This window comes from Paramisgurnus dabryanus, chromosome 6 (genome assembly GCF_030506205.2).
Source record: "Paramisgurnus dabryanus chromosome 6, PD_genome_1.1, whole genome shotgun sequence".
In the NCBI taxonomy this organism is placed as follows: Eukaryota; Metazoa; Chordata; class Actinopteri; order Cypriniformes; family Cobitidae; genus Paramisgurnus; species Paramisgurnus dabryanus.
The window spans coordinates 35,845,022-35,859,342 of record NC_133342.1 but is presented as its reverse complement, the minus strand read 5'-3'; positions in this window follow the sequence as shown (position 1 = coordinate 35,859,342).

Genomic DNA, 14,321 nt, shown 5'->3' with positions numbered 1-14,321 from the left:
CTTTTTCTGTTTATCCCTCTTTCCATTCAATCCTACACCGAACCAATGTGAAAGGAAAAGCGGTTCTCTCTATCCCGATCTCCGTCTGCTCCTCTTAACCTGTATCTGAGTCCAAGTCTCCGTGATATTTTTTTAAACTGCTCTTCACTTCTCTGTGTCCCCTGTAAGAATCAGAAATAAATTAAATGAGGGTCTCTCATTTGATGTCATCTGAAAAAGACCCCCCTCCCAATCATGTTTTTGTTTAGAAATGTGTTTATTTCTTTTGTTTTTGGCCATATTGCTTTTCCCCTTTCTTCTTGCTGGCACTCGGAAACACTTGGCCATATAAATGCGATGGAAAAAACAGGCCAGTTCCAAGGATTAAGTGAAACCAGGAATTATTATAATTCTGCAAACCCTTTGGCACTGTTCGTAAGGAAACATATCTCTGTTATAAAGTGTATGTGTGTGGATCCTTGAGAATAATTACACTTCCAGATAGAGATTAGAGTAAAATCATACAGTTTTTTCTCTAGCTCAACTGGTAAAGCATTGCATTAGCAGCGCAAAAGATTTAGGGTTTGATTCCCAAATGCAAGTTATACCTTGAATGCACTAGATAAAAGCATCCGGAACATGCATTAATGTAAATGTCATATATATGTTTAAGTGAGAGATGACAGATTTAATCCTGTACGTATATTGACATCTATTTCAGTAGATGCAGTACGATTGCTGTTTGGAATGAGAGTCTTTGTGAATTGGATAATGTTTTGGCACTCGAGGTTCAGTCACGAGGCTTTGAGGAGCAGGAGGGGGGTGGGTGGACATTTGGAGGCCATGATCAAGAAGAATTCCATTATAAACATCTGGAATCCAAACTGTCTCAATACCACAACACTGCAGGAGAGAGAGAGGAAGCTTATCTGTTGATGCAATACCACCTGGACTATGTTTAGATTTCCATCCAAACTATGGGGCAGTTTCCTGGGCAGGATTTGGTTTAACCCAAAACTAGGTTAAGTTATATTAGGACATTTAAGTAGTTTTTACAAACAAACTTTACAAAAAACAATACTGGTGTGCATCTTGAGACAAAACAAAGGCACTGATATATGTTTAGAAGCTGTTCCAGTTAAGATTCAAACAAGCATTTTAGTCTGGAAATAGAATAAGTTTGGGAAACCACTCCAAAGTGTAACTCATTGGTAAAGCATTGTGTCAGCAGTGTAAAAGGTTGTGTGTTTAATCCCAGGGAACACAAATGCTGTAAAAAATTATCATTCATGTGCTGCAAGTCGCTTTTTGATGAAAGTGTCTGCCAAATGCATAAATGTAAATAAGTGTGCAGGGTGCATAAAGATACAGGACTTTTTGTGGTGTAAACCTCTTAAAGTCACTCTGTCTTGTATGTATTTTATTCAGAGCGTAGCACCCTAAACAAGTATTTCAACTTTTTAAGGCAAGTTCAGTCTTTTCCCAGCTGATTCTGCACAATGAAAAACAACCTCAGCACTTTTGCTCTGCCCACAATTCCCTCAGTCTCTCTCTCTCTCTCTCTCTCTCTCTCTCTCTCTCTCTCTCTCTCTCTCTCTGCAGGCAAGTAGACTTGAGACTCTGAAACCCTTTTCACACAGAGTTTACGGAAAATGAGTCCGGGATTTTTCCGGGATCGTTTGTTTTTTGGTTTATTTACACAGCCAATGGTTATCCGGAATCTGTGCGTGGATTTACACACATATTGTAAGATCCCGTATTTATGAATATCAGCTGACGTCATTCTCATCTCGAACTTGTCTTACGCAATTTTGAGGACCTGAAGTCCTCAAAGAGGACCTGAATATGAAGAGGACCTGAATATGTTGTAAGCATCAAAATCGCTATTTTAACAACACTAAGAAGGCTCGACACAACATGATACTTTGCTTGAAGTATCACCTTGATCTTTACACGTGAACTTGAGCATTGAGAACATTGTTTGTGTAGACAGAGTTTACTAAAAAGAAGGTTTTGAACAACTCACTTTGGTTGTTTTGGTGTATGCTGGCCAGTTCAGAATAAATGGTTAAGTTGATTTCAGCTCTTCAGTGTTTGTTCACTTTTATTTGCTTATAGACAAAGATAAATTCCCACATTTCTGCAATGCCTTTGATTATTTTATTAACTTCTCTGATGGCACACACACACACACACACACACACACACACACACACACACACACACACACACACACACACACACACACACACACACACACACACACAGACAAGAAGGGCCTAATCATATGCATATTCCACATTTTATCACAAGTGTTTTAATGCAGTGACTTGCAAAGGTCTTGGTCTTGACTTGGTCTCGGCCTGTCTTGGTCTTGGTCTCGACCCTTTACAGTTTTGGTCTTGTCTCGGTCTCGGCCTGTCGGTTTAGTTGGTCTTGACTACAACACTAGCATTCGGAAATCGTTTCTTTATGTCTGGAAAAGACAGCGAGCGGACATCATAACAGTCAGAGTCAGATGTTCAAAACCTTTCTTTTTATAACACAAACAATGTTCTCAATGCTCGCGTTCATGTGTAGAGATCCAGGTGATACTTTGAGTAAAGTTTCATGTTGTGTCGTGCCTTCTTACAGTTTTTTTCAATTGCTAAACAACAGTGAGCACAACTGCAGCGACATGTGCAAAACTCTAACTACAGTCTGCACTACCAAAAGTCACCTGAGCACAACTTTTAACACATGGCTCAAAACAGCTCATTGCAGCCAAACACTAAACATAACCCTCACTGAGATAACACACACTGTCACTCACAACACACTGAGAGGAAAAACACTAACAGCAAACACCAATACACAAAATACAACTACAATAACTTTTTATCTTTACAGTTTCAACAATTTCAGTGATGTCACACAAAGTAATGTTTTCTTCAAATAATGATTTATTTATTGATTTATCACATGATTTATAATTTTTTTTTCAGAACATCATAATTCTTTAAGGTAAATGAAAATTAGCAGTTTGCTTCAGTAGTCCGCAGTAATTTACGGAATTACAGTAATGAGAAAATAAAGGTAGAAACTAAAAGTACATGAAAGGTAATATTTTATATATATAAAATATATATATGAAATTGCAATCAGCAGTGTTTCAAAAAGGCACAATGCTGAAATCAATTGTGTTTTGAATGTGTGGTTGACAGTTTTGACAGCAGTGTGTTAGCATTTGAACAAAGTGCTGTAAATCCACAGTGTTGTGCAGGTTGTGGTTAAAGTCATGGGATAAGTGTGTAAAGTTTTGAAAACTGTGTTCAAGCAATGAAAAACGAACTAGAGTTTGGTCCACATGAACTGCTGCTGTGCAGACTGTAGTTAGAGTTTTGCACATGCGACTCCAGTTGTGCCCACTGTCATTTAGCAATCGAAAAAAACTGTAGTGTTGTAAAAATAGTGGTAGTTCGGTAGCAGCGGACAGCGGCGGACAGCGGCTGGAAGAATGCATCAGGGATCGAGTAGGCATCACACCCTAATATTTTTTAAAGTAGGGTTTCTTTTCATGACAGTCAAGGTGTGAAATGTTGTCTTTCCTGTATCCGTAAGAATCATAGACAGTAAAAGATAAGAAATCCATAAATCGTAGTAAGCTAGCCAATTCTTGTCAGTAGCCTACTGGTACTCGGTAGGTCCCCAAGATGGCGGCAGGCAACTGGAATGACATAAAAGGTCACATGACTGATACACGTGATGTATTTAAGGTCCTGTACTTAGTATTTTTTCCACAGCATCTACATTTGCTAATTATCCATGATTTTTCTCTCGAGAAACTACAAGCGTGCATTTTAGTTAATAATACAATTATAAAGGATTCTAGTCTTCTATGTGGTGAATGATCTCAGCTTCAGAGCCTTGATTTCTGCTTCAGTCCAGTTTGCAGATATTTCCCGTCGTAAATGTTGATCCCTGTGTCAAAGTGCTGATCCATAATTTTTTGTTGCGATGACACGCACATCCTCACTATGGTACGCCCCTTACGGCATTGTTTTTTGCGTCCCTTCCACACAGAATGCTTTCCGTGAAAGTAACAATGTTAGTTCCTCTTTATGGGAGCGATCCCAAAACATTTACGTGACGTGTTTGTGTTTACATAGAAGCCTCTTTGGGAAATTTTCTGTGACCAAAGTGCTGTGTGAATGGGGTTTTAGTTTCTGCAAAATTTTAACCAAGCTTAAACTGAAATCATTAAGAAGAACCACAAATATCAGAAGTCTTACACCTAAAACACATTTTTGTCCCAGTTCATCTGTTTTCACTGGATCCAGAAGGACTTGCATGCACATCTTCTGTCTCTGCTTGTTGGGGTTTGTCACATGCTATTTAACAGCTTTGCTTCACGGAGGGTTTCTGGTTACAAAGAAATTCCTTATGTAAAAAAGACTTGAGATGATCTGATAATGTGGAAAAATGAATAGTTTCAAGTTAGTTTTGATTAAAGGCTAGAGATCTATATTGCAGTACTTAGATCTACTAATAAAGACCACTTGCTGTAAATATGATCAAAATGAGGTGAAAGAACCTTGCCTTTGTAAGAAAGAATAGCAAATGATTTATAAAATAAATTCTATCATTTCTTGTACAAAAGATTTCTGTGTGGAAGAGCTGGAGACATCTGTTTAAAGGATGCTGATAAATGCAAACACATGTTTTTCCATCATCAGATCTGTACAGAATGCAATTTTTCATTAATAATGCAAAAAAAGGTTACACATGATTTAAAGGGGACTTTTCACAAGGCTTTTTTAAGATGTGAAATAAATATTTGGTGTCTTCAGAGTGTGAGGTTTTAGCTCAAAATATCATATAGATCATTTATTATAACATGTTAAAATTGACACTTTGTAGGTGTGAGCAAAAATGTGCCTTTGGGGTGTGTCTTTTAAAATACAAATAAGCTGATCTCTGAACTAAATGACAGTGCCGTGGTTGTAAAGTGCAGATTAAGGGGCGGTATTATCCCCTTCTGACATCATAGGGGGAGCCAAAATTCAGTGACCTATTTTTTGACATGCTTGCAGAGAATGGTTTACCAAAACTAAGTCACAGGGTTGATCTTTTTCACACTTTTTTAGGTTCATAGAAGCACTGGGGACACAATTATACCACTTAAATCTTTCCCTGCCAGCGTTTAAAAAAAGTTGCCAGCCAGCGCCAGAATTTTTCATGACTTTCACAAAAGTTTAATGACTTCCAGAAAATGTTCTTCCTGTACCGAGTCCAGAATTATCTTATTTTGACTTAATATAAAATATTCCTTTAATTTTTAATGTTCTGTCATGGACCCAGTACCACATATGAGATACTGTTTGAAAGCTTAGACTCTCTACTTTCTGCAGATATGCATCACTTGACATATCTTTTAATGTAACAAAGTTATTTACACTTAATTTATCACCCCCCCCACACACACACACAAAATTTATTATATGATTTAATATTCACATATTTCATATTTTTCAAGTATGACAAACATGGGCAAGTCATCAAATGAAAGCTCTCACTCTCAGGAATAAGGCTACATCGTTATTTTTGTTCTCAACACATATCCAACAATCGTCGAATGAATAATGATATAAAAAATGGTATTTTGTAAACAAATGGGAAACTTGAGTGTGAACTGCCTCAGATAGCACAGATAGCCACAAATGCTATTTTCTACTTTTGATAGAGATAAGTTGCAGAGCGATCTTTAAAACATACACAAGCTGTGTCCCAATTCAAAGGCTGCGACCTTCTAAGGACGTATTTTAAGACCGATTGCGTCACAGCAGCGCGACTTGAGGCCAGTAAGGCCGTCCCATTTCAAAGGATGCTTAGAATGAAGCCTCAAAATGCGTCCTCATTTCTACGCGATGTTAATAGAACGAATGGATCCTTAACAGCCGAGGATATCCCAAGAGTCATTGCGCGTCTGCAACGGCTGCATATAATGGGTGGATATTCTAAAATAAACAATTAAAACCTTTATTAAATAAAAGTGTATTTATCAGAAAACATTTTTTCTTGTCACTGTTTTAGTATTATAAGTTATGTTTTGTGTTAATAATATTCTTTTTATGTTGCGTATATTTATGAGGTTGATTAATTTGGTAAACTGTTGAATAGTTTAATATACATCAACGTGCCATATTTCTAGAATAAATTAATAATTTTTCTGATGTCATATTTATTTTAATAAGTCAGAAACGTGCAGGCGGGCGCGTTCAGCAGGTGACGCTAATTATGGATCCTCCGAAGGTTAGACCGTCTCATTTCAGTTCTCTCCGCGAACTTCTGAGGCTTCCACCTTGAAAGACCGAGTGCTCATCTTTTAAGGTCGAATGCTCATAAGGTTGCAGCCCTTGAAATGGGACACAGCTACAGAGTTCTTTCTCTTTCACGTGAGGCGCTAGTTCCGGGTTGTATAAGTTGCGGAAGTGCGCCACCTGGTGGATAATAGCGGTATTGCGGAAAGCCGGAAATTCTCGTCATTGGCAGGGGAGGGTTTTCTCTTAATGACGGGGAAAGAGTTAAACATGGAATAGTCAGATTTTCATGAAATGTCACCTTTTAAAAAAAAGGTTTAAATTGAGAAACTCAAAGGGGTGGTTTCCCAGACAGGGTTTAGATAAGTTTAGTTTTTACAAACAAACCTTACAAAAAACAATATTGGTGTGAATCTTAAGACAAAACAATAACACTGATGGTAAGTTGTGTCAATGCAAGATGTTTTTAAATTAAGGTGCTTAAACATGCTTTTAGTCTGAGACTAGGGTAAACCCTGTCCAGGAAACCGCCCCAAAAGGCCCTAATCTTCACAGGTTCTTTAAACATCTATACCAGGGGTCTTTAACCTTTTTGTGAGTAAGACTACCACAATGGATAAAACAATCTGGAAGGCTACTTTTTTTGATATAGTGTACAAAAACTTTTTCGTTTTCTTGTTTATTTTTTTATTTTAGTTTAGTTTTTGATATTTTTTATCATTGTTTAAAATGTTAACATGCATAAAAGAAGCCAAGCTAATAAGAAATATGTAAGAAATAAATATTAAATTGAGGCAATTGACAGAATATGCTTTGGTGGGCAACTCAGAGACCACTGATCTATACCACTGGTTCCCAAACTTTATCAGCGTGTGGCCCCCCTCGTGTACGGTGCATTCCTTTGTGGCCCCCCCAAAGACAACTTGTGACAAAAAACTATTCTAAAACTCAACATTTTAATAAAAAAACATTAAATTATACAAAAAAGTAGTGCTTTTGGTTATTAGCCTTATTTTTTTAGGTTTAATTACAGAGAATTCATGATAAATTAATGTATTTCATAAAATGTCATAAAACTGGGGCCCCCCTGGCACCATCTCGCGGCCCCCAGTTTGAAAACCACTGATCTATACCATAGCAAAAAGTAATCCTCACTCTTAAACATTCATATCTATATATGTTTAGGCATATACAGTGTTTGCCAGATAACAAACAAAACACTTGCGTTGCGTCCGAAACCCCATACTATGACAGTATGTACTGAATGAGATGAAGTACCTACTTACTGACCGTTAAAACAGTAGGTACTGTATAGTATGAATCCTGGTACACTGTAAAAAATTGCTGTTAAAAAACAGCCAAATTTAACAGTATGATTCTGTTTTTTAACAAAAACAGAAGTATACTGTTAAATTCTGCATTCTGTAAAAAAACAGTTTTCAGAATAATGTGAATTTACAGCCCTGAGAGTCCACCGTTAAAGACTGCGTCCCAAATCACACCATACACCCTCGTTCACTATTCCCTACATTAGTTTCCTAATGATCCACCTGAAATCAAGTCAATGAGTTCAAGTACTGAAGCATTAATGATGGACACCTGCTGCTAATAAATAGAATCACTAAAGAAAAGATAAATAAAATGATAAGAGATGAGCAGAAACACTTACAGACACAAAGACTTAGATGAACATCAACTGAAAATAACACAACACATTAAATCTCTCCATATATCACCAGAGGAGAATTAAACATTTACACAAACACCATTACCATCTTCACTTATAAACCACGTTGACTTTATTTCTGTTATACATTTAAAAAAAGTTCTTAGTGAGAACAAACAGGGCTTTACTATACTTTACAAGCATTTTCTTTAAAGTCACCATTATTGTGATCACTGTTTTCATTAGTTGGGCTCTTGACTTGGTTTACAGTCTGGTTTCTATAACTGTGTCTTTATGATGCATGTTTGTTATGGCAAAGAAAATCAAGAGATGATATACTCTTGTGAGGTTGGATGTCTGATTATTATTATCTTACCAGCCTTATGAAGCTTAATCATAACATTTAGTAGTACTTAGGGATGTTTATGACTAAGTATTTACATATTTGAATGAGAATTATTTTAAGAATATTATTACAGTAATCTGATATCTTGATAGAGTTGTATACATTTGGATTTTTGCAAACTTGAAACCAGTTCTCAGATGACACTCACAGACATCAAGAATCAGCCTATGATTCTCAACTAGGGTGACAAAAGAGAATGGGAAAACAGTTCATCGGCCTAATGAGTTTTGTACTATGCTGATACCCAGCATGCATTGCAGCATGACGCTTTTCATTTGATAGTCACCATTGTTGAGATTCATAGCCTGATTCTTGATGTCTGTGCATGTAATTTGCCTGTGTTTTTTTATTTCACTTATTCACAATGATTATAAGATTCCTCTGGCTACCTCAACACTCAGTGTCTGTCACATTATAGGATTACTATAAGGGGTTGCCACCCATTTAATCACTTATGAGCTTCTGTATAAAGTCAATAAATTACTTTTAACTCATGACACTAACACCATAATAATCGTAATTCAGTGACAATAAATTATTTATACTTTTATGCCATATTCAATTCCTTTCAAATCACATTGATAAGGCATGACAAAATGTAACACCAAAAGGCCAACCAACGGATCAAGAGTCCTACTAAAGCAACCGCTGATCACGAGAATGGTAACTATTATTTAGGGACTACACTATTAGACTAGAGCTGTCCAAACTCAAAACAACTTGCACTGACATATCTTAAAATACATCAGTGCCCTTTGTTTTGCCTGAAAATGCAGAAGTAATGTTTTTATTTAGGCATGTTTGTTAAAACTAGATATATTTCCTAATTAAACCAAGGCCTATTCCTGGTTTAAGATAATCCCTGTTCAGGAAACCACACCTTATGATTTACTTCTGAGCTAATGTACATATAAAATAAAATCTAACTGGTTTGTAATAAGTGAAGATGTTAATGCTGTTTGTGGAGTTGTTTGATGATCTTCTTGTGAGATCTTAGGAAATCTGAGTAAGTCTTGAGTTTCTTCTAAGTCTGTAAATTGAGTTTCTGCTTGTTTTCTCTTTAATTCGGTTCTTGTTCATCTTTTATTCAGTGATTGTGTTTGTTAACAGCAGCTGTTCATCATTAACTCAATCATCACTTCATTATCTCATTAACTTCAACATTGGCTCTGTTTCTTTTACTCTTTGTAGTGTGGACACATTAAGCAGTGTTCTTTTGACACCAAAGATTTTTAAAGGGTTAAATGTGTAAGATATAAAAACACAGAATGCTAATGTTTTTTAACAGTCCAAAGGAGACCGTAAAAAAACATTATCTTGCTGGCAACCAAGCTGCCAGTTGATTACTGTTATTTAACAGAATGTGCTGTTAAAAAACAGAAAACTTAACAGTCAAATTTGCATACAGAAATATGTTAATTTCACACAGACATTAGAGAAAAGTCCTTGTATTTTGTTTTTTTAAATCATGTGAACTTAAAAACTGATCAGGAGATTAACATAAGATGATAATGTGAGAGATCTCTTAGTGTTTAATGTTCTGTTTTGTTAGGATTTGACTCAGTTTTTGGGTTACCATTGTGCCGAAGAGTAGTGTGGTTGTTTAGGTCAAGGATGGGCAGTAAATCATTGATGTTATGCTGCCTGTTGTTTTATTTTAAAGCAGTAACTTTGTAGTTTGCTCGTGATGAACTACATGAGATTTGTGTGAAAGTTTAAATGTTTGGAGTTCAATTTTAGAAGTAATATTTCTGTTCAATGGACTCAAATGAATTAAGTTCATAATACTAACACCCCCATATAAATATATATATATTTATAAACTTGAATGGATCCTGCAATTGGTTTCCTAAATGAAATGAGTTGCTTTCAGGGCATTATAACATTAGCATACTGTTAAAATAGGGGAGCTGTAAATTAACGGAAGTAGAACTGTATTTTAACAGAGGCAGAACCGTAAATTAACATTATCTTGCTGGCAACCAAGCTGCCAGTTGATTACTGTTATTTAACGGCACAATTTTTAACAGTGTAGTGTGAATAAGATTCGGACATACTACATCCGCCATGTTGATACATCATGTGACATACGTCGTCATTATGTCATGTCAAACCAGCGCGAATAAAGGGTATGCACGTGATGTCACCTAAGACAAAAGTGACTGCGGTTACGCCCACTGAGTGGCAAAAAGTCTGAGCATTAGCATGTAGAGTAGAAAAAGCATTTAAAATGGGGGAAGTTGTTGTGACTGTGCAAACAAATTCAACAAGAATTGAGCGATCATAGTAGTATTAGGCAGGGCAAACATATATGTCGGGAAAAGAGATGTCTGGTCACATGCCAAGGTACCCGGACTAATGGTTGTTTGGCAAGTTGTTAGGGTCGCTGTCAAGGCCAACTAAATTCAATTTAAGCTGATAATTGCCATTTTTCTTTTAAAACCCAGCCATTTTTTCAATGTTTTGACACTCATTCTTTCGGGGCAACCTTCCGTCAAAGCATACCCTCTACAGTCGCATCGCCGCTTTTTGATGACACCTCTTCTTCTTTGTTGTATATCTCCTCTTCTGGGGCATCATGGGATAGTGAAGTGTCCGTTGTGTGCACACTTCAAAATTTAACCAGAAGTAGTAGGTCATCCGGGTACTTTTCATCTACTGTTTTTAAATACTATGAATTCGGACTCGCCTACTGCTTTTCGCCTACTATATAGTATGAAAGTATGCAGTTTCGGACGCAGCCTTGCACTTATCTTTTAAAAGTGCTTAATAAGTATTAACAGCTGTGTTTTGCGAACTTCATAGAGAAAGCACATCTGTATAAATAAACCCACTGGGTCTGTCAGCTCATACTTTTTACATAATTTACCAGCTATAGAAAACATATTTCTTCATTTCATCTTACACATCAGATGGTAAGTCTTACATTAGTGCCTGCAGGGGTTAGTAAAGATTTTAATCTATCTAGGTAATGCTGAGTGTGCAAAAAATGCACATAAACGCGAATAGAGACACCTGCAGTAATGTGTCGATCTATGGGAAACATTTAAATTGGGTGTGGTGGAGTTTTTCCCACAATGCCAGACAGAGTGCTTGCGAAAAAACACAGGTTATAGGAAGTAAAACAATCGACACCTCTTAACTGGTCATGATGGTTTTTCCCCTCTTGTTTAAAAGGCAAACTTATATAAAGCAGGCAGGAAAAGACTCCCCACCAGGAGCTGCTGAATCAGACTTTTACCTTCCCCCTGCCTACAGTAACCAAGCCCAGTTATCCCCAGTCTGACCCAGTCACATCCTTTAGGAAACCCCCCTGCTTTAATTCAGGCCTATATTAGTTAACTGGACGATTTCAACACCTTATGACTTGAATGACTGGACTGCAACATCAGAAGCATGATGTAAATATTCCCATCTATGTCTGACTTAAATCCTTTCACCAGTGTTTCTTATGAAGTTGTGTTGCATTGGACCTCCTCCCCTCCTCCACAAACTATAAACCACATATGGTTCTCATATAGAAGTCCATGGCATCACAAAGTCCAACTGAAAGCAAAACAAAGACGGAAACAGAAGAGAAACATGATGCACAGTTACAGTAAAATCAACATAAATATTATAAACAAAAAAGTGAAAGTGGTTTCCAGGTTTTGTGTCATAAGCAAAACTGCCAAATGTGTCTTTCTGCATTAAAAAAGAAACTAAGTTGTTACAGCTTAAACTGGGTTTGGGGTAACAAGAGAAAGAGGGGGTTAGAAAAAGTTCTGAGAAAGCCACATCAGAGGTGGGCTTTGAAAACCGAGCTGGGAGTCTTGTGGTCCGTTTCTCTAACTGCTGGACACAAAAGGCAATATGGTGGGATGGGGGTGTCTGTTAAAGATTGCTTAGTGGGGTTAAAATCTGTTTACACTGCTCATTCATCAGCAGTTAGCACAGAACTGACAGGATGTGGTATAGTGGCCTCAGGGCTGGACATTATGTTGTCCTTACATTCCCTGACTTAAACCTGTACCTGTGAGTTTTAGTTTTTACTTTGACAAAATGCACAATTTTGTAGCGTTGTCGCCGTGTTTCTTTGCTTTGTTTTGACATTATACCCACCCTTATGTTTTTTTAAATCCATATATTATGGATATTTTGGAATACAAAAAAGTTTGGCAGATATGGTCACTAAGAATTGGACAAGAGGCAGAATTACTCCTCACACTACCTATACTACTATAACTTACTCATAGTACTGTACTCACACTCTTCGTACTTCTGTGCTCACGTAACTTACTGTACTCACACTACTCTGTGCTCACCTAAAGCACGATTTATAGTCGTGCGTAAGTTACGGCGTAGGCTATCCATAGCCTGTGCGTGGCTCTGCATAGCCTGACGTGCACATCGCAAAATTTTTAACAGCGCGTCAGTTCTATGTGGACCACAAACGCTGTGATTGGTCCATCAGAACCCCTCCCGTCAGGTAAAAAAAACTGTGTGCTACTGTGGTTACACGCGTGGATACTGCCTACCAGCGGTTTGCGCGTGTGTTTGCGCGTGTGTTTGCACGTCGACGCGGACAACGACGCAAAAGTATAAATGAAAACCGACGTGGAACCTACGCCGTCGCGGCTACGCCATAGGACCTATGCACAACTCTAACGAGCCCTTAACTTACTCCACTCACACTACTTGTACTACTGTGCTCACCTTACTTACACCACTCACACTACTCGTACTACTGCGCTCACCTAACTTACTCCACTCACACTAGTCGTACTACTGTACTCAACTAACTTACTGTACAACACTACTCAAACTACAGTACAGAAAGGGTTACAAAGTCTACAGGCAAACAATCTACAAATGGAGATGCTTTGGGACTGTTGCTATTCTACCAAGAAGTGTGAACCTAGTGAAAATGACACCAAGAGCACAACAAATACTCATCAATGAGGTTAAGACATAACCCCGAATGACAGCCAAAGATTTTAAGACATCATTGGAACTTGCTAACATCTCTGTTAATGAGTCTACAATACGTAAAACACTGAACAAGCAGGTTATCCACGACAGGACACCACGAAGGAAGCCACTGCTTACTAAAAAAAACATTGCTGCACGCCTGAAGTTTGCAAAAGAGCACATTGACACTCCACACAGCGGTTTTGGCAAAATGTTTGGTGGACCGATGATACTAAGAACTATTTAGTAAAAACACTCAACGGTACATCTGGCGTGGAAAGGTCATGGAATATCATACAGAAAACATTGTCCCAACTGTAAAGTATGGTGGAGGAAACATGATGATTTGGGCCTGCTTTCCTGCATCAGGGTCTGGCCAGCTTGCAATCATTGAGGGGAAGATGAATTCCCAGGTATTAGACAGTTCTTCAGGATAATATGTAAATGTCTGAAAACCTCATTCACACAGCACTTTGGTCCCAGAAAATACCAGTAAAATTGACAGACAAGCTTCTGTATGAACGAAAACACGTCTCGCAAATGTTCTGGGATTGCTCCCGGAAAGAGGACCTAGTAACATTGCCGTAAGATATCCAGAAAGCCCTCAGTGTAAATGACATGCAGAAACAATGCCGTAAGGGGGGTGTCATGATACCGGCAAAACATTGGCAGTCTAAATGAACCAAAAATCCAACGATCCCAGACAAATCCCAGATGCATTTTCTGTATATTTTCCGTAATGTCTTTGTGAAAAGGGTTTACGTTAACTGAAACTGTGTAGAAGGTGGGTTATGCATGAGGACAATGACCCAAAACACAAGAGCAAGTCCACAACAGAATGGCTTCAGAAAAACAAAATCCACCTTTTAGAGTGGCCAAGTTAGAGCCCAGACCTCAACCCAATAAAGATGCTATGGATTGACTTAAAGATGGCCATACACATGAGATTTCCAAAGAATATGACAGAAAGCAGTTCTGCCAGGAAGAATGGGCTTAAATTCCTCCTCAATGATGTGCAGGT